Raw genomic sequence first — 19,673 nt, 5'->3', positions numbered from 1 at the left:
TGAATGTGACTCCATTATGTCAGCCAGCTGTGCAGCTCTGTATGTCTCCTGACGCAGGTCTAGTGTTATCACAAATCACTAGTTTTCAGCCTGCAATCATTTAACCACAGCTGATGGCACCTCTAAAGGTAATAGCTTTATTTGTTCCCATTTTCACACAAAGGGCTCTCTTTCCACATTAAGGGTTATAGTTAACGTATTTCCACACAAGGAATTCAATAATAAAAGCTTAAAGTTTGATTCTGCTTTTGGTTATGTGATTCACAGTATGTTGATGTTTCTTTACCATAAGACACTTGTTTTTTGAAACATCATCACTGCTCAGTTCATCTATTTTCTCTTAATTTCCATGCCATACAAATAACGCTGTGTAGATAAATCAACATGTAGGACAAGAAAGAAAACTTAAAAAAACAACATTAACGGTGGTAGAAGGGCTGTCATCACTAACATTAATCAAATATATAACTGTAATCTCATCTTAAAAGACAACGACCAAAAAAGTCACAATTGCAGACATACCATTAAGAGGTTGTTGCTCAAAATTATTTTCTTCAAGTCTTTGAATCCTCTTTATGTCCCTATGTTGAACTGTTCCACTCTCAGTGAAACACTAATGCAGCTCCTTACAGTCTGTTGGTAGTACTATAAATCTCAGAAACAGAGGCTCTGAGCTATTATAAACAGGAAACTTGTTTGGTATTCTGTAGTGCTACCAGAGATCCCATTTCATGTAACAGCTTTATTGCCAGATGGAAGCACGAGAGCAGTCCGATCATTTCTAGCTTCCAGTAATAGTAAGGATGTTTTTGCCCGCATACGTAGGTAATGAATGCCTACTAGCCATCTTTGCACTCTCTCAAAGACAGGTCGGCGATAAGCTTTCCCAGAGGCACACTATTTGTTTTTCCTTGTGCCACTGATTTGTTCTTTGATTGCTTTTGTGACAATAGTTCACAGCAACATGAAATCCATTATCCCTCAGGTATCAGCACCTTGGCAGAGACAGAGCATGCTATCAAAAATTCCCCCACTTTCATTATATTCTCGTTTGCCCGGGCAAGACATACAGCACATTTTCACATTTTTCTGTGAGTTCAACAAATCCTGCAGTCTTCACATTCTCAGCTGTAAAATGACTGGATATGAGGTTTCGTTCTGAATTGCAGGAAGCCGAGTCATCTTTTCCTCTTTCCTCCTAAAGAGCATCAGCCCTGATGCTCAGAGAGAAAGTCAGATTTAAATTTATGTGAGACATTGTGTGAAGAGGTCTAGAGGAGCTGTACTCGGCATCTGTGAAACATGAGGTGCAGTAATTCATTAGTATAATACCTGAGACCTGGCAGCATTAACCTGCAGAGAGTGGTTGTGGGAAAGGTTAATTCTCAGCCATTGACCCGAAAGAAGGTCTCTTTTCTCAGTACTGTTGCTTTCTCATTAGTAGTGTGATTTGGCACAGAAGAAATTGAGAATAAAAAGACCTAAAAAACATTCCAGTCAAACAATCATCCTGTATTACTAAATAATAGCAGCAAATTACTCTTGTCGTATCAATTCATCCGCACACGTTTGTGAAATATTTGATTCTACAAGCTTAGTCAGGACTACCTGCAGGACTTATTGGAGAACTACTCTGTAGCTGGCAAGCTAACTGCTAATATGCTAGCCAGCTGGTAACATGCTAGTGCCAGACAGTCACAATATGCTCTAACCTTCCTTCTTTTTTTATCTATACTGGGCCATTTACTTCCCCCTGTGATTTTGTCCTCAGTGTCATACATTATTTTATTCAATAAATAGTTATTAAAGAGAATAAAAAAAGCTAACAGACAGTTAGCAAGCTCATCAGCTCAGTTGCTAAAGGGGAAATAAGTTGTATGAATAAGAAGACATATTTGTGCCGTTGACTCCTGTCTCGTCACGGTCAGAAAACCTTTCCTCTTTTGTGGTGCAGCATCTACTCCGACAGATGAGGTTAAAAGTGGATGAAACCACTCAGCTAATAAGTTATACGATAGCTTCCTCTGTTTTGGACTCCCTGGCTCTCTGTTCCCCTAAAGGTCAGGATTTCACCTTCATGAGTGAATCCAATGATCAATCAGTCAGTTTATTGAAATTAATTGAAACAATTTTGGAAATATGTGTGAATCCTATCAGACCTCTGTATGACTCTAGCTTTCCATCTTAATTTCATCTTTAGTGGTTTGTCTTTTTGGTTCAATTTAGATTTTATCTGGCCGCTAGTGGAGCCTCTGTCTTACAATCCATTCACTTTTGGATGGTGTTTTTTCTTGTTACTTAATGCAGCAACCTGTAATAAACCTTTATGAAGCTTGTCCTATTCTTGTCATAAACTTGCAAGTTTTATTGAGATTATATCAAAGAGTTGTTGATTTGTGAGTCCATGGTCATTCTGGATGCTGTAGTTTGTTGCTCTGTTGAAATGTACTGGGATAAATTGTAAAAATGCAATTATTAAGGGCTTATTGTAGGGCTGCTGTAGAGTACACTTTTGAATACAGTATGGAGATGAGATGAGGAAATGCTCTACCCGTCGTGCAGCTTATCACCATTTACAGATTCTCCTTATTAATATGTTCTTAGAATCTCAAATATTTTTCCTGTTAAGGTAAGACTCAGTGAGGTGCAAATTTCCACGGCACAAGAAGGATAGAAGAAAGGATAGCCTTGATTTGAGCTTCAGGGTGTTATTTCATGTAAAATAATAATAAATCAGTATCTTCTTCAGGAACGCTAAGGTGCAACAGAATTGAAATTGACAAATGTGACAAATTATGATAATGACTTCCCATTTATCTCTCATACATATCCTTGAATAATCATGTTTAGAACAATTTAAAATATGCATAATGGTTAGCATATCTAAATTGGTTATGAAACATAGGGTCACAGTAGGAGCCTTTAAATAACACAAACATTACCAGCCTCGGTTTATGTGCCAGAGCGTAGGATGACACATTCCTTATGGTCTATATTTGTAAAAACTGTCAAATCCACATGCATGCTGTACCAAGGCAGTGCACAGTAGACAAATGGATCACAGGGTCAACTGGTATTGTTTCAGTTATATCCCTTTTTACATATTTTAGCTGTGGGATGCAATGGGTAGCCTACCATTTGCAGTACCTCTAATCACAGTAAAAAATAATCACTTCAGTGTATTCAGGGTTTTTATTATCAATCAATCAATCAATCAATTTTTATTTATATAGCGCCATATCACAACAAAAGTCATCTCAAGGCACTTTTCACATAGAGCAGGTCAAGACCGTACTCTTTAATTTACAGAGACCCAACAATTCCCCCATGAGCAAGCACTTGGCGACGGGTAGAAACCTCAAGCAGACCCCGGCTCTTGGTGGGCGGCCATCTGCTTTGACCGGTTGGGTTGAGAGAGAGAAAGAGAGAGGGAAAGGGGGAGGGGGGACAGAAGAACAACAATCATAACAACAACAATAAGTATAAGTATCAATAGCCAGGGAAGGATGCCATCAGGACTGTGAATTATGAGTAGATCAAATCATTGAGATGTTGCATCTGATATCTTGGGATATATAAATTAACTTACCATACCATCCATACCATTCTCATTGAAAATGACCAACTAAGTGTGTGTAGAGGAGCAGTTATGAGATGTTTTGAAGGTTTTGTAAATGTTTCTGTCCATGTACAGTATAGCAGTGCCAATGAAGCCAGAAACATTTTTCACATTCTTAAAGTGTAACTTAATTTGAGGCTGAAAAGCAGTGTTGTACTGCCCTCTCTGGTCAAAAACTTCAAGTTTGTTGCACCTGTGATCACACAGCATCACTGATGTCTCTGTTTACTTACTTTCTCACCTTAGAGTTCACTTCTGGAGGTCAGCAATAATACAATTTTCAGCCAAGCTGCTCTTTAAATCTTCATCAGTTGATTTTTTGGCCATTTGGAGGCAATGCAACAAGTTATAAACACAACTTATTGACATATTATCACCATATAAAGTAGTTGCAGCCAATGTGTTAGCAGAAAGTACAATTCTTTTGGAGTTATGTTTGTACAAGGCCAATATTCACTCTACTTTTAGCTCGGGTTTGGTCTCCCTTCTCCACTCCTGAGAAAAATGTTTTGCTTTTAGCTGCTAAATGCTTCGATATATTCACCAGCCAGTCACTAACTTTGTCTGTCTTCTGATTGGTACTGGGTAGCAGCCTGTGCTGTTGGAAACTATGCAGAGAGTGATGAGAAAACGTGAAACAAAACAATGAGCTGAAAGACACTAAAACTTTGCTGAGGTGAAATGCAAATTCTGGTGATAATTCTCTATGAGTTGGTCACTATGTAACACTTTTCACATTACAGTAGTCATTTGATTAGTTGTTGATATGAACCAGTCAAAAGTTTGGACACACCTTCCTATTCACTTGAACGAGAGAGTGTGTCCAAACTGACTGGTACTGTATTTTTGTGCTTTAAAGTTGTAGTTGTAACTGTATATAACATTGTCATGCATCAGCATGCCAAAGAAGTCTGACACTCTTGATTTATTACTAGATAGATCCACTCCTTCATGCTGAGAGCTGTACAGTGTTAATCGATTAGGCAGGATCTCCTAAGTGAAAACCTTTGCAGCTTCTCTGTTCGTTAACCTGTTATGCGAATGGAGTATAGTCTCTTGTGCTGTTATTTCTGTGGAAGGGTGAGAAAGGGTAATGGACAACTCTGGAACTGTGGAAAGGTCAGGAGCCAGGAATGAGTTCACTGATAAGAGTCATAATGTGCTCTGGGGCTGATGGGCAATGTTGGCGGCACAATCCCTTCCATTAGTCATGCAGCATGAGGACTTTGAATCAGTCACCTCTGTAATTAAGTTGTGTAATGACAGACACCTCCGTACACACCATTAAGAAAAAAAAAGACATCAAGTCCTTATTGGGGCACTTGATTGAAACCACTTACCTGTTTGCCACAAAGCCACCATAATTATTCATTTATACATTATTACCTTTATAGGTGGTTATTATTACCATAGGTGGTTGATAAAGCAGATAGTTCACATGTAATCAACCTTTCTGATTTCAAGGTAGGTTAACAAAAATATAAAGAAAAAGTATAGATGGACAATAACAAAGGCCTTAATTATGCAGCTAACCCTCTGAACAGGTGAGTTGTGTTTTTTGTGTTTGGTGACATCCTTAACATTAAATACATTTTTGAGGTAACATACTGTGTCTAGCTAACTGGAAAAATCTACAGTGACTAAAAAAAAAAACAACAGAAGAAAGCACTCAGTAAACTTATTTCAGAGCTTACAATCATCCAATCAGTCTCCAATCAATTTACTTTAAGATTGCTTTTGCTGTAAATTTTCAAATAAAAGCTGCAGAGAAATGGGACGTTTAAAAAAACTGCAATCAACAGCTCATACATTTTTCATGTACTAGGGGGAACTGTTTTGCAATAAGATCACATCAACAGGGAAACAAAAAAATCACAGAATTCTGTTTGGTTGTTGATGACAATTACATTTCAGCCATGGGAAACTTTTCTCAGCTGAAAAACAGGCAACACAAAAGTATTTAGTGATTAAACCATATACAGTAAAGTCATATTTTGTATTTAAACAGTACTATGCAAAGGTTGTAGGCACTAAAAGGAGGATGCTTTCAAAAATAATGCCATGAATAGTTTTTATTTATCAATTATAACTTCATACCAAGTTCAATAAACAGGAAAAACATAAATGAAACCAATATCTGCTGTGACCATGCTGTGCCTTTAAAACAGCACCAGTTTTCTCGGTACACTTGCACACAGTTTTTCAAGGTACTTGGCAGGTAGGTTGTTCCAAACATTTTGGGGAACTTGCCACAGTTCTTCTCTGAGTTTAGGCTTATGAAGCCAGTACAAACAAACGGGAGAGCAAGAACAACTTGCCCGGGCTGAGCTGACAACTATCTTGAGGCAGAAGATCAGGGGCCTGCGCCGGGCTGAGGGGCACTGGAAGCGTCACTGAGAAAGAGCAAAGAGAAGAGCTGCTTTCATTTCCAACCCCTTCCACTTCACCAAGGAGCTTTTGGGCAAGAAATGCAGTGGCAAGCTGAGCTGCTCTGAAGAAGAAATGAACACCTACATCAGGAGGCTGTACAGCGACCCACGACAACACAAAGATCTGGGACCATGCAAAGCATTGTTAGACCCACCTGAGCCAAGCAAGCAGTTTGATGAATCAGAACAGAAGCTGAAAGAAGTGAAGGATGTGGTACACAAAGCAAAATCCAGCTGTGCACCAGGCCCTAGTGGCCTCCCATACAAGGTATATAAGAACTGCCCAAACCTTCTGGTGCAGTCGTGGATGATATTAAGGGTCATCTGGAGAAGAGGCAGGATTGCAGAGCAGTAGAGAGTAGCTGAGGGAGTCTGGATTCCAAAAGATGACGACTCATCAAGGTTAGACCTGTTCTGCATAATCTCCCTGCTGAGCATTGAAGCAAAGATCTTCCTCAGCATTATCTCAAACAAACTCAGCTCATACCTGGCAGATAACAACTACATTGACACTTCAATCAAAAAAGGAGGAATTGGGGGTATGTCTGGGCGTCTCAAACACACAGGAGTGGTGACACAGATAATCAGAAAGGCCAGAGGAGAGAACAAGGGCAATCTGACTGTGCTGTGGCTTGACCTGCCCAACGCCTATGCTCCCTCCCTCACAAGCCAGTGCAACACACTTTGCTGATACATCATATACCAAGCAGAACCAGAGACCTCATCAGCAACTATTACAAGTTGAGTCGAAGTCGAAGTGGGGATAATAACTGGCTGCACCATTTCAGTCACCTTGTTTTAACTGGCGGTGTACATGCTCATACGATCAGCAGAACTGGAATGCAGAAGGCCTAAAATGAGATCTGGCCTATGTCAGCCTCCCATACAGGCTTACATGGATGATCCAAGTCACCACAAAGTTTGTACCAGGTGGCCAGTGAATTCTTCAAGGTCTGGAGACACTAATGGACTGGGACAGAATGAGCTTCAAACCAGCCAAGTCAGGTGGTTGTTTCATTCCACTTCACCATGGCAGGAACAGCTATCCCCACCATCTCTGAGAAGCCTGTGAACAAGCCTCAGCAAAGTGTTCAACACCTCACTGAGAGATTCAACATCCATTCAGACTGCGTGTACGGAGCTACATGAGTGGCTGAAATCAGTGGACAGATCAGGCCTGCCGGGAAAGTTCAAAGCTTGGATATACCAGCATGTGATTCTCCCAAGAATCCTTTGGCCTCTCCCGGTGTATGAAGTGCCTGTCTCAAAAGTAGAGGCTTTAGAAAGAGAGGCGAGCTCCCAGCTTTGAGGATGGCTTGGGCTGCCAAAGTTCTTAACTAACATTGCACTCTATGGCAACAGCAACAAACTCAAGCTTCCATTCAAACCCTTGGAAGAGGAATTCAAGGAAATGAGGAAGTACTGCAACACCAAGGAAGGCAGCAGAAGAGGTCCAGCAGGTCAAAGCATGACTCTGCTGGTAGGCATGGTCACACGTGACAGAGCTGGACTGAGATCATTCCCTGCTCCTCACATGAACACCAGCAGTCAGGAAAACCAGCACCTGGTACAGCAGGAGGCGAGGGCAGCCATGGAGGATATAGGAGCGTACAGAGCTGTTGGCATGAAGAAGCAAGGAGCCGGGACAAAATGGGACGATGCTCTTGAAAGGAAAGTGACCTGGGCAGACCTGTGGAGGTCTATGCCCGACAGAGTAAAGTTCCTAATCCAGGCAGTGTATGACCAAGACCCAGCCCAGCTAACCTCCACACATTGGGCAAAACAGAGTCAAGAGCATGCCCACTGTACTCAGGATGTGTAACACTCAAGCTCATACTGAGTGGCTGCTCAAAAGCCCTAGCAAGCAGGAAATATTGCTAGCACCACGATCAGGTTCTGAAGGTCATTGCCCAAACCGTCAATGAAGGACTGGAGATGAACAGGCACACCCGTTCTTCCAAGCTCATCAACTTTGTCAGAGCTGGGGCACAAACACACCTGCCATTAGGAAATCTGCAGGAATCATGGCCTCAGCAAAAGAATGGAAGATGTCTGTGGCCCTGGAGACACAGCTAAACTTCCCCCAGCACATTACCACCACCTTCCTACATCCTGATGTGGTTCTCTGGTCAGACCCCACCAAGCATGTCATCCTATTGGAGCTCACAGTATTGGGGGAGAAAAACCTGGATGAAGCCTATGAGAGAAAACTGGCCAAGCATGAAGGTCATATCAGCCAGTGCAGAGAATCAGAATGGAAGGGGAAGTGTCTACCGATAGAGGTTGGATGTTGGGGGTTTGCTTCTCATTCACTGGCCAGAGCCCTCAGCACACTCAGCATTGGAGGAAAAAAGAAGACAACAGCCATTCATAAGACCACTAGCACAGCAGAAAAAGCCTCTACATGGTTATAGCTGAAGAGAGAACAACCCTGGGTGGACACAAGCAGGGGTCTGATCAGCCTCTGGTGGATCGCTTGGGGGAAGGAGTATGATGTTGAAAGACCCGAAATTCCCGATGATTCCAGGAACATCACTGACGATGCGTCCAGCAGCATCAGAAGATGTTTTTTACTCACCACTGTGACAGGATTTTTCCTGTTGTAAGAAAAGATTTCCAGCCTAAATCAGAGACAAAATGACTGGAGACGCATATTTTATAGAGGGTGCATGTGCACATGGAGGTTCTGCCAAAGTCTCTGTAGTACAGTAATTAATGGCCTGTGTAGGAAGTAAGCCAGTGGTGTAAATCTAAGCCCTCTTTTTATATAAACCTCGACCTGACATAGTAACTGTAATAAAATGACAGAATGGAAGCTACATCCAGTCCAGGGCCAGACAGTCTAGTGATGCACCGTGATGATGATGTAATGAGAGATAGAAATTTAAGGTTGGAAGAGTCTGGACCTCAGTGCATCGCTTACAAGCCTGCGGGAGAAATGAGTCAGACCTCATGACGATGATGACCTGTTTGACATCCCACTGCATCCCCAGTGAAATGTCTCAGTTTCTCTTCATTTACTATTCCTCTGGCTCAGAAATGCAGATTTTGAAATACTTTTACTCTTGAGGGCAATAAGTCACTGAGGTGATGTAAAGTTTTTTTTATTTCTTAAGTTTCTTGAGATAGACAAGACAGTGACAAAGCATATACACATATTTTGCCACTTTTTGAAAGAGTGAAAGAAGATTTCTACCTCCAAAATACATAATGCATTTATGCAGGGAACAGGCGACTCCATCCACAATTTAAACAGCCCACATGGGAAATCTGATTTAACAAGACAGGCAGCAAGGTTGCAATTGTAAACACGATAGCAGGAAATCTGATTAACATTAACATGAGCCAACATGGATGTTTAAATTGTGATTTGTGTATTAATGCAGTAGTCGCTTGTAATGATAATCTTTGGATATATTTCTTTTTGTATAGTATCCACAATGTGTAAAAAGTAGGAGTAGTTAAACTCTGTTTTTTTGTGTACAACTAAAAAAAGAAACAATTGTACGTCATCTATAACCGCACTGCCACTCTCACCACATACAGTTACTTCTTATGCTCAGTCACACACAGCCATGCAGAGAGCATGCTGTTGTGAAATGTCAGCCAGATAAGCAACACTGCCTTGCTGCTCCCCAGAGTGCAAAGAGAGGAAAACACAATTACTGTAATGAGGAGTTAGTGCTGTCTGCACTGCAGCCTCATCACAGCAGGTAGACCTCTAACTATGATTGCAAGGGACAGCATTTACATCAGGAAGGTGCTAGTTGAGGGACCCGAGCTATGTTCGCACATTTATTTTATATTTTTCCAGTCACCTGATGGTCTATTATGACTGTTCGTGACACAGAGAAAATCTTGAGGCTGCTGTTGCTTATGATTGATTGCTCTGGTAAGACATCATCGTCATTTATCTAAAACATGCCTATACTATGTATCAGACTGATTGGAAATGCCTTTTCAGTCATGAGTTTGTGGTTCTTTGATGTGCTGTCAAACAGTGATTATTCCTGGACCTCATTGGTTGTGTGAATGATTCTCTTCACTATGTATGTGCAATTTTAATCAATTTCTCTCCTCCAAACTCACTTTTGAAGTAAAATTCCATCTCAACCACGGACCCATATTTGTAGTTTTGGCCATTATATACAAGGTTTATTATAACATTTTACTCAAAAACTTGACTGTTAAACTGGGAGTTTGTTGATTAATCAGTTCATTTTTCAACATAGTATTAATCAGCAGCAATTTTGCTAAGCAATTATTTGTTTGTAAAAGTTATTTTTAAGCGAAAATGGCAACATTCTCTGGTTGCAGCTTCTCAAATATAAATATTTTCTGGTTTTCTCAGTCATATATGATAGTAAACTGTGGTTTAGGACTATTTGTTGACTATTTGTTGACTTTTGACTTGGGCTCTGGGAACTTAGGAGTAATCAGTGGTAATTGTCAATTGCCTGACAATTGTTTGATCATCTCACTGCTCATGTTGTTTGCCCTACTGGTCTCACCTTTAGCGATGTTGGCACATCCCATAATCTTACTAATAAAGGTGGTGATTAAAATGTTATGTTGACTAATATGAACAATGGTAAAATCTACAAAAATATAACTCAGGTTGGAAAAAAAAAACCTTTAAATTATTGAATAGTATCAATTCTGTACAAAATGTCTTACCATCACTTACTTTGAATAATTACTCCACACAGCATTTCCCTCTGGTCTTGTATTTTGAGAATATGAACACTTAATTGTAAAGGCTTTGTTTACTTCAGCGTTTTCCATGTTTTTTCTTTTTCTACCTCCTGGCTACTGATTGTTTCTCTTGTCTCATCTTCCAAATGTTTTCCACGCCTGCAGCTCTCAGGGACATCTGCCGTTGCCAGCGCAGCTTCGATATGTTTTTATTTCCCTTATTGTTTCGCTACGTCAATCCTCGGGGGACATTAGACAAGGCGCACTATCAAATATTCATTAGCACGTTATTTGATAGGCTTTTAAAAATTCTAATTAAGCAATTGTAGCGTCTTAACTGCTTTACAAGTTCAATAATCCGGTATTTATTGACACAGTGCGTGTTGTGACCTTTGTGCGTTGTTTTCATTTTATTCTCAGCGGTGTCAGATCAAAAGCTTATTGTTTACTTGTGTTAAAGAGACAATTGCACACATGCTGTATTACGTTTACCCTGTAGTTTTGCTGCAGTCGGGGCGTTTGGGATGCTGCTCTACTGATCCTCATCCTCCGCCCTGCTTCGTTCCATAGAGATGTTTCTGTGTGAGAGGGATGAGAGCAGCTTTCTGCTAAATCGGACCGTGTGAGCGATGCTTCCTAAGAGCTTTGCCCCCTAGTGTAGGAGGTACCGTTGTGGAGAAGTTTAAAGCTGAGTTTTATTTGTGTCATAACTTTTCAAACAACAGCTGTATTGATCTCGCTGTCCAGTCACAGGAGACTTATTTCTATAGTGAAGGTGAGAGAAGTAACCAAGAGAAGAGAGTTTCGACAAACAGTGTTTGCCTCAGCAGTGAGCTACACTAAAGATAATGAAAAGGATCCCTGACAGACAAATGGAACATTACCTCAAACAGCCCACATCCCAAATACCTGACAGAGTGTAAAAAGTATAGAGCAGACTGAGCAATACGTCTGTCTTCTTCATTCCCGACACCGCTGCACTTTTAAGAGTAATTACTTGCTGCATCAGTCATTGTGTTGTATGAGATGCCAGAGTCTCTTTAAAGCAGACAGATTTCATTGTGAGCATGAATTTTCTTTATTGTGAGTCTTAATACGTCGTCCTTGATTGAGTTCGGAATTCATTTATTAAAGAAAATGTCTCACAGTCACTACTCTGATGTTTACTCTTGTTTCCATTAAAGAAGTCAATGTTAAGAATTTTAAAAGGCCAGTAAAACAAATTGGGAAAAAAGATACACTATGTACAAAGTGCAACGTTTAATTTTCTCCCATGATGATAACTACCAAGTTTAGATGTTGGACCCGAGGCTGAAATCCATTTCAACCAGGCTATTTTAACACCCTGTGGTGAGCTGCTTATGCAGACTCTGGGCATCAGGTGTATGCAGAGGTTTAGATAGAAAAGCAGAATATTTATGTTGTTTATTTATGTTTATGTTGATCAGCCCTCCCCAGTTACAATTACACAGCAAGATATATGTTTCTCTCCCGCAAACTGCTCGATACCAGGGTTGATGCGAAGCTGAAAGTAAGGCAAATAAGCTGAAATTTCTGACTTTTTTTTTTAATCACAGTTAAGGCTGCTTTATCTTCTCGACTCAGAGAATCTCTCTACTCCAGCCAGGCAATTCATATTTAAATCATTTATTGTGCTCTTCCTGCACCTGAAAGCACGCCGTATCAGCGATGATTAGCCCATTTCTCTCATCAAGACATTGTGATTACAGTTGTGGTTGACTCAATTATGTTCATTCCTTCTCCGTTTTCTCCTTAGCGGAATAGGTAAATTAAGATAACTGGACTGACTGATTAGCCCCACCTCCTACCTATTAATTAGCATTAGCGCGCCCACCAGTCATATCATTGATGGTGGTGATAATGATAATGGCTCTACAGTCTGAAATTAGGGATAATGTGTGAGGTACTGTTGTGTGAAGAAATTATGTTTATTCATATTTAATGAAATATGAATTAATGTACACCTTGGGATGCATTATAGAAAGAGTGAATTGTGAGTGAAGCATGGGTTGAACTCCTAGTGACTTGAGTTTTTGTGGTTTTCTCTATACTCTGTGGCAGAATATATCCACATAGAGTCAAAAACTTACATTTATTTTCACTGGAGGCTTCTAGTCTGGAAGACATCACAATTGATTAGTTTGAAGCCAGGCCAGTCAGCAAACTGTGTCCCCAGAGCTCATTTCATTAGGACACTGGGTGTACTCTAGGTGATGATGTGACTCGCCACCTCTCAAAACTCTCAGACTTTGGCTTTTCCAGGTAACTGGAAATGGAGAGATGAAGACTGCTACCCAAATAATGGCCAGGTCTCAAATCAGAGCCTGGGGAAAATGGAAGAAAAAGACAAACATTTATAGATTTTTTTCTTTTATATAACAAATCCCATGACTAACAGTGTGTTGGGCTTTGTACTTTTCTGACTTTCCTACACAGTTAGCTGGCAGTCAGCCCCAAGCCCATTCATTCCTACTGAGGGTGTACTTTTTAAAAAAATATATCATAAATATATTGATGCATGCTGAATAAACAGTTTGTTTTATTGTTCTTATTTGCTTGTTTTTCACTCTTTTAATAAATCCAATGTTTTGTGCATGTCGCTAACCAATGATATAGGCCCACACACATTTTCAATTTATTATTCAAGCTTAAGGACAGAATTGTCGTGGTGGCTTAGTACTGGCATTAACCCGACAGTTAAACGCCTGTCTGAGTTTCCATTAACCTACACAATAGAACCGCCCTGCTAATTTTCACAGCTCCACTTAAGCAATAATTGATATTCATGATGTGTGTTCTTGCAGCTGCCAGTTAAATTCAGTGTACACAAACTAAGGGGCGGTGGGTGGTTTAATCTGCTTGGGGATATGTGTCATATTTACGTAAGTCAACAAATCAGTGGAATTCAAGCCAAATAAGGCAAAACATAGTAATGTTTTTTTGGAGCACATAAGATATGATTCACTGTATATCATACTGACAAATGAATATGCTATTAATTGTTATAAAATGGGGAGATTCAGCCAAGCATCCTGCTTAGTGATGCATGGGCGTATGCAACTGTGGCTTCGTGTGCTTTTCAGAAAATTTAATATATTGCTTTCTAGCTCTTGTGGTGCTTTTTTCCACTGCTGTCAGTTAAGCTTAAGACCTATAGCTAAAGCCTTTTTAATTATTTATTTAGATATGTCTTTTCTCTTTTTCCACAGGAACAGCTGACAAGAGGAGCATACAACTTGGCAGTTTACAGGTTGGCCAACAATCACTTGTACATATCATTACCCCGATCACGTCACAACCTCTTACTGAGAGCAAAAGTGAATATAGAATTCAAGCATAGATATTGTCACTTACTCTGCGGGGGAGACGGTCAGAAAGTTGAAGTGCGGAGAAAAAAAAGAACACATGCTATGGTACTGCCACACATTTATGCCGAGCTGCCATGTTGTGGGATCGCTCCTGGTCACTTCCTGTGGTGTTTGAGATGGCTGTGACCGGTATTTGTTGAGATTATTGCCTCTGCATGGAGGCAGCAACAGAGGCACCAAGCAGTATGCAGCCCTTTATACCCTGCTGTCTTTATACAGACTGTGTGCTTTAGTACAGAAACTACCTCAACAAAGATGTGATACTTAATAAGAGAGGAAACATGGCCGAACCCTTTATGCATTTCATTTGTTTGTAAATAGAGGGTTTCTACCTTTTTATTAAATGCACCGTCTCATTTCTGTTTGCTTCGGGTCAATATGTCGATCTACACATTTTGTTGAGGTATTTATAAATGATTCAGTGAACCGCCTTAAAAGCTCAAAGCTGCTGTTGTGTCTTTTTCATCAAGCGGCTTTACTTTTACAATGAAGCTGAACTCCTGATATCCCCTAACTGCACCTTATTTCTGGCTCTCCTACTTCTCAGTTTGATCATTTTCAGTTTTTATAGTCTCCAGTATATACATGAATCCCATTTCCCATTTGTACCATAACCATAGTCAGGTAAAAGCTCAGATCTTTCATGAAATATCTTAACCAAATATCAGTGTTTTCTGGTGCAGAGATTACAAATTTACAAACAGAAAATGATTTTTTGTGTCAGATTATTTGGAACCAGTCTGTGGTATTCAATTTACAAATCAGGAAACTATGACAACTTTTCAATTTGTTTTCTGTTGCTTGTGTTATTTTTTCCAAGAGTTGTTTTATTTTGTGTCATACTAGCAGTGAGAAAACAGTTTGGTTGTCATAGAAACTCCTGTTGATCAGGCAGTCTTTAATGTGTATGACATATCCTGTAGCTGAGGAAAATAATCACTGTTGTATAAACTCAGCTGTCAGTCCGTTGTCACCTTTTCTAACTCCACCCCGCTCTGCAGCCATTTATGCAGAGCTTTGACAACTTTTCAAGCTGCTGATTATTGCCAATACTACAGTTGAGTGCCTCTATCCTTGAGTTATTGACAGTCAGGGTAGTGAAAGCCACTTCAGTAAACAAGAAAGCAATCTGTATTGGTTGTCTGCGTACCTCAGGTTGAATAATTCATGACTTGGCCTACTGTCAGCTCAGGTTTCAGAGTGCATAAACTGTACCCTGTGTTGAATGCCAAGGTTGGGTTACATGAAAATGACGTGAAGTTTTTTTATTCATTTTCATAGAACTGTCATGCTTGACAATGTATAAGGTTTACTATATTTCCAGTTAAAATCTCTCACTGACCACAGAAAACATGAAACCCCATGCTAGCCCCTACCCATAGTGTTATCTGAAGTCACACAGCACAACTCAGCTGAATATTTGAATCACACCTCAGATAAACGTAGTATATTTCACATTTTTTTATTTCCTCTTCTCCCAACCACTGTGTCTTACATCTTGCTGCAACAACATTCATACTGTACGTGTCCAGAGTGCTTACAAACATTTATGTAAGGAGGGCTAGCTTTGAGAATGGGTTTCGAAAAAACAGTCAATCATTATTGACAAATTTGGCTGAATGATTTGACCGTTAACAGATTTGTACATTGATGGCTGACTCTGTGCAGAGGCAGCATTTATTTCACATTCTGTGTTGTCCTCTTGAGAGTAACAGTATGTAGGAATATGACTCTGATAACAATAGAGTGGGATGTTTTTCTTCCCCCCTCGGTATCCACATTTCTTGTGTGCTGCAGATCTCCTCACATGCACTGCTGTGTAGGCTCCGACCTCAGCTGTGAGGGACTCCAGTTTTATGAACCTTGGGTCAAAGAATGATGCAGTAAGCAATAGCAGCAGAGGGTCCAGCTTATCAAGCTTGAAATGACAGATGAGCCTGTCAAGAGGGGTGTGTTGCACGTTCTAGGCTACATTTCTCACTGCAGGGTCATCTTCATCGCTTGTATTTTTCAAGTGCAACATTGCCTACCCCTGCAAAGAGACCACTGTATTAGATATCCAGCAAACAGACAATATAAATCTACACAGAACCGGTTTACTTACAGTAACAAACCTAGTTATTGGCTGCAATAGAGCTTGCAAAATGATTCTAAGGCTTCCAAAAAATAAATATAAAGTAGTAAAATGTTGCGGTACAAATGTGACAAAGCTTTTATCCTTAATGTAGTGGAATCATTTGCTCCAGTCGCTCACTGGATGACTATCCTCAGTGCATACAATGAAGAAGTCATTATATTTCCCATTCAGGCAGCAGTGCTCTTTGCATAATAACTAATGTGGCTGCAAATTGTCTGCAGCAAGCGGTGAGATAGCTGCAGGATGTGTTTTTCTGAAGTTTAGTTTGGTTGTTACAAATCTTGGTTGTGCCGTGACTCAGCAAAGGGTGATTGGAAATGTTCAGACAAGATGAAATGTCTGCGTTTCACTTCATCATTACTATTGATTTTATCTTATTATTCACACAGACATCCTATTGTTTGCACTGAATTTCTCTTGCACACACAAACATACACACATTGTTTGCTAACCCCTAACTGGCTCTACTTGACTTCCCCTGGTGATGTGAAGCATCACACTGTACATTATACACATGGTCAATTGCAGTGACAAGGCCAAAAACACACTTACCTTTATGCAACCAAATCAGAAATAATATAAAAGTACCCCATTTATTTTTATTTATTGTGTATTCTCCCATAGCGGGTCATACAGGGGAAATCCCAAACATTCATTATGTATTCTGTGCAGTACATTGTGTCTACAAACATCTTCTTTCTGTGCTCAAGACGTCTATTTTAGAACATTTACTTGAGTTAACAGAAAAGTGACAGAATTTAAATGGCATCATGGATTCCCTGGATGGTACCAAGGTGAAGTTGATGAGGGCGAGCTGAAACAAATAATGAAAAAGGTTTCTGAATCACAGCCATGTTTAGTGAGACTCTGACCTCTCTGGGGATGGGTAAGAGGAAAGAGGAGTTCTCTTTGGGGAGCAGTGGGGTATGAGGTCATTGTTGTGATCCAAGCTATGGCGAATGTAATATGTCAGCATTCATTACAGCACTTTTTAATTAATTTTAGCACTCAAGAGCAAACTGCCGTAGGTATTAATCCTAACTCACTTCCATATTGCTACTGCAGGATGTACCTTTTAGACAATTTGTGTTCCTTCACTGCTGTAACAGATTACGCTCTTCATTTTTGATTTGTGTAGTGGTTTATAAAGAAATATTTTATTTCATTTGCATTAAGCTACACTTTGCCTGTTGGCTTAATGCTCTTAAATACAGCTCTTTATTCAAAGCCCAGTCACCAAGGAAACATTGAATTTAAATTGAATTTCATCATGTGTTTCTTTCCCCCCGTCGTCTTTGATATGACCTTGTGTCGCCCGTCATCCATCATTCCAAAACATATTCTTTTTCCCTTTTCATCCATGAGCTGAATACTTTTTATAAGAAATGGATGATGACCCACACCCCTGACACTCCTCTTCCTCTCTCCCTGTACGCTCGGAAGCATATCTACATTAGAGGATTGGTTGCATCAGAGCTGGAGAGTGTAAATGCTATTTCTGCACAGAAATTGATAAGGCAGCAAAGAGGTAGAATTGGGCTTCAGTGTTGTTAACGGCTGAAATACGGTACAGTGTATACTGCTCCTGCTTTATCATACAGAGTCCAGATGGACATCTGTGTTTTAGCTGGCACTAGGCCGGCTATTGTTAGGAATTTTTGAGCACTGAAACCTGTCGTGAGTGTACAATTTGATAAGGATGATTGTCGTTATTGTTAGAGTGGGGAGGCAGGAGTGGACACAAACACAGAAGCTGGAATGCAGATTTGATGAAAATCTCATTTAATTGTGGATGGAAGAACAGGCAAACAGAGCTGAACAGAACTAGCAGACTAAACAAAACGAATGATCCAACAAAGACTCAACTCAAAACCAGACCTTAAATACAGACTAAACTAATCAGGGAATGGGGAACAGGTGATGAGACACAAGGGCAGGCTGGGAGTGATTGGCTGAGGAAACACAGCAAGCAGGGCAGGGCTGACGAGACTGATACAGGGCAGGTGTGGGGAAGTACATGAACACACAAGGGAAACACAGTAACAAAACCAAAACCCAGAAAACACAATATTCTAAATACAACCCACACCAACCTGTCCAAGAACCACCATGAATCTTAACTAAAGTATACAACACACCAGGCTAAACAACAAAAGGCAGTCCAAACCCACCACCCAAATATAACAAGAAAACCCATATGACCTGAAGGACTAAACAGAAGTGCAAACCAGGAGACCCCAAAGAATACAAGAACATAAAAAGACCAAAAAACACACAAAGTCCAGGCAGGGTGTGACAGTTACTTATTTAGTATTCTTTGTGCAATAGAGTTGATGTCCTGTTTATTATTTGTACATCCAATCTGTCATAATAAATAGTTGCTCAGTTAATTCCCTGGCTAATCAGAAAGTAGCAGTTAGGTTGGCAATCTGACATTTGAAGCTATTCATAACATTTCTATATTAGATTAGATTAAATTTTACTTTCATTGCACACAGTAAGTACCAGGGCAACAAAAAGCAGCTTATATATATATATATATATATATATATATATATATATATATATATATATATATATATATATATATATATATATATATATATATACACACATCTATAAAACAAACCAATGTACAGACTGAACAATAAACCAATGAGGCACTGTTAGAAAGAAGTCATGTAACAGTGAAATACAACAAAACAATATACAAAGTATAGAGTCAATGAATGCAGCTATGTTATGTAATGTAAGTATGAAATATACAGTATGAGCAGAAACCAATACACAGTAGAATGGATGTCATATTATATACAGTATGAACAATACGCATGGATATAATACAGTGTAAAAGAAGACGAAATGTACAGTAGTCAGAGTTAAATACAATCAGTTAAATATAGATAATGGAAAGTGCAAATACAGCAGACAATGAGCCTTGGTGGCAGCAGCAACAGTAATAGTGAGGTAAAAGTGATGTAAAACTAAAGAGTCTGAGGTAAACAGAGATGTCTTAGGTCAATGTCAATATTAATATTTACTATAATGCTAATAGGTGCCGTTATTTAAATACTCAGAGTCCCTGTAGAAATAAATTTCAGGCCATATGTTCACAGGCCTGTCAGAACATACCTGTGGTGCGTGTTTGGCTTATAAAACTCAGAGTGTATCACAGCAAGTCGTCACCACACAAGAACAAGCATAGCAATTCCCAGCTGGGGTCTGCAGGCCCTCAAAGGGTCAGGGTCACAGCAGGGATTGGACAGTGCCAGCACCGTCAGATTTTGGTAAAATGCCACAGTGGGAACAAAGGCAAATGAAAGAGCTGTCCTGCTCTTTGATGCAGGAATTGAAGTCGAAGGCTATTGCCAAGAGACGTAGAGCTGTACGAACACAGGGATCAC

The 19,673-nt window shown here is 39.9% G+C and overlaps 1 protein-coding gene and 1 pseudogene across 3 annotated transcripts in view; both read left to right on the top strand.

Annotated features, from left to right (window-relative positions):
• Nucleotides 1–19,673, top strand: part of rap1gapb (RAP1 GTPase activating protein b) — a 93,354-nt gene that overhangs the window by 6,051 nt on the left and 67,630 nt on the right. For all 3 annotated transcript variants that reach the window (XM_067586571.1, XM_067586574.1, XM_067586573.1), the window contains exon 2: nt 13,974–14,014. The gene's annotated coding sequence lies outside the window, so the exon portion shown is untranslated. The remainder of the gene's footprint in view (nt 1–13,973; nt 14,015–19,673) is intronic.
• Nucleotides 5,117–8,462, top strand: LOC137180796 (uncharacterized; annotated as a pseudogene).

The sequence above is a fragment of the Thunnus thynnus genome, chromosome 4 (genome assembly GCF_963924715.1).
Source record: "Thunnus thynnus chromosome 4, fThuThy2.1, whole genome shotgun sequence".
Lineage (NCBI taxonomy): Eukaryota > Metazoa > Chordata > Actinopteri > Scombriformes > Scombridae > Thunnus > Thunnus thynnus.
The sequence above is the reverse complement of the archived record's forward strand: the minus strand, read 5'-3'. Positions and strand labels throughout refer to the sequence as shown.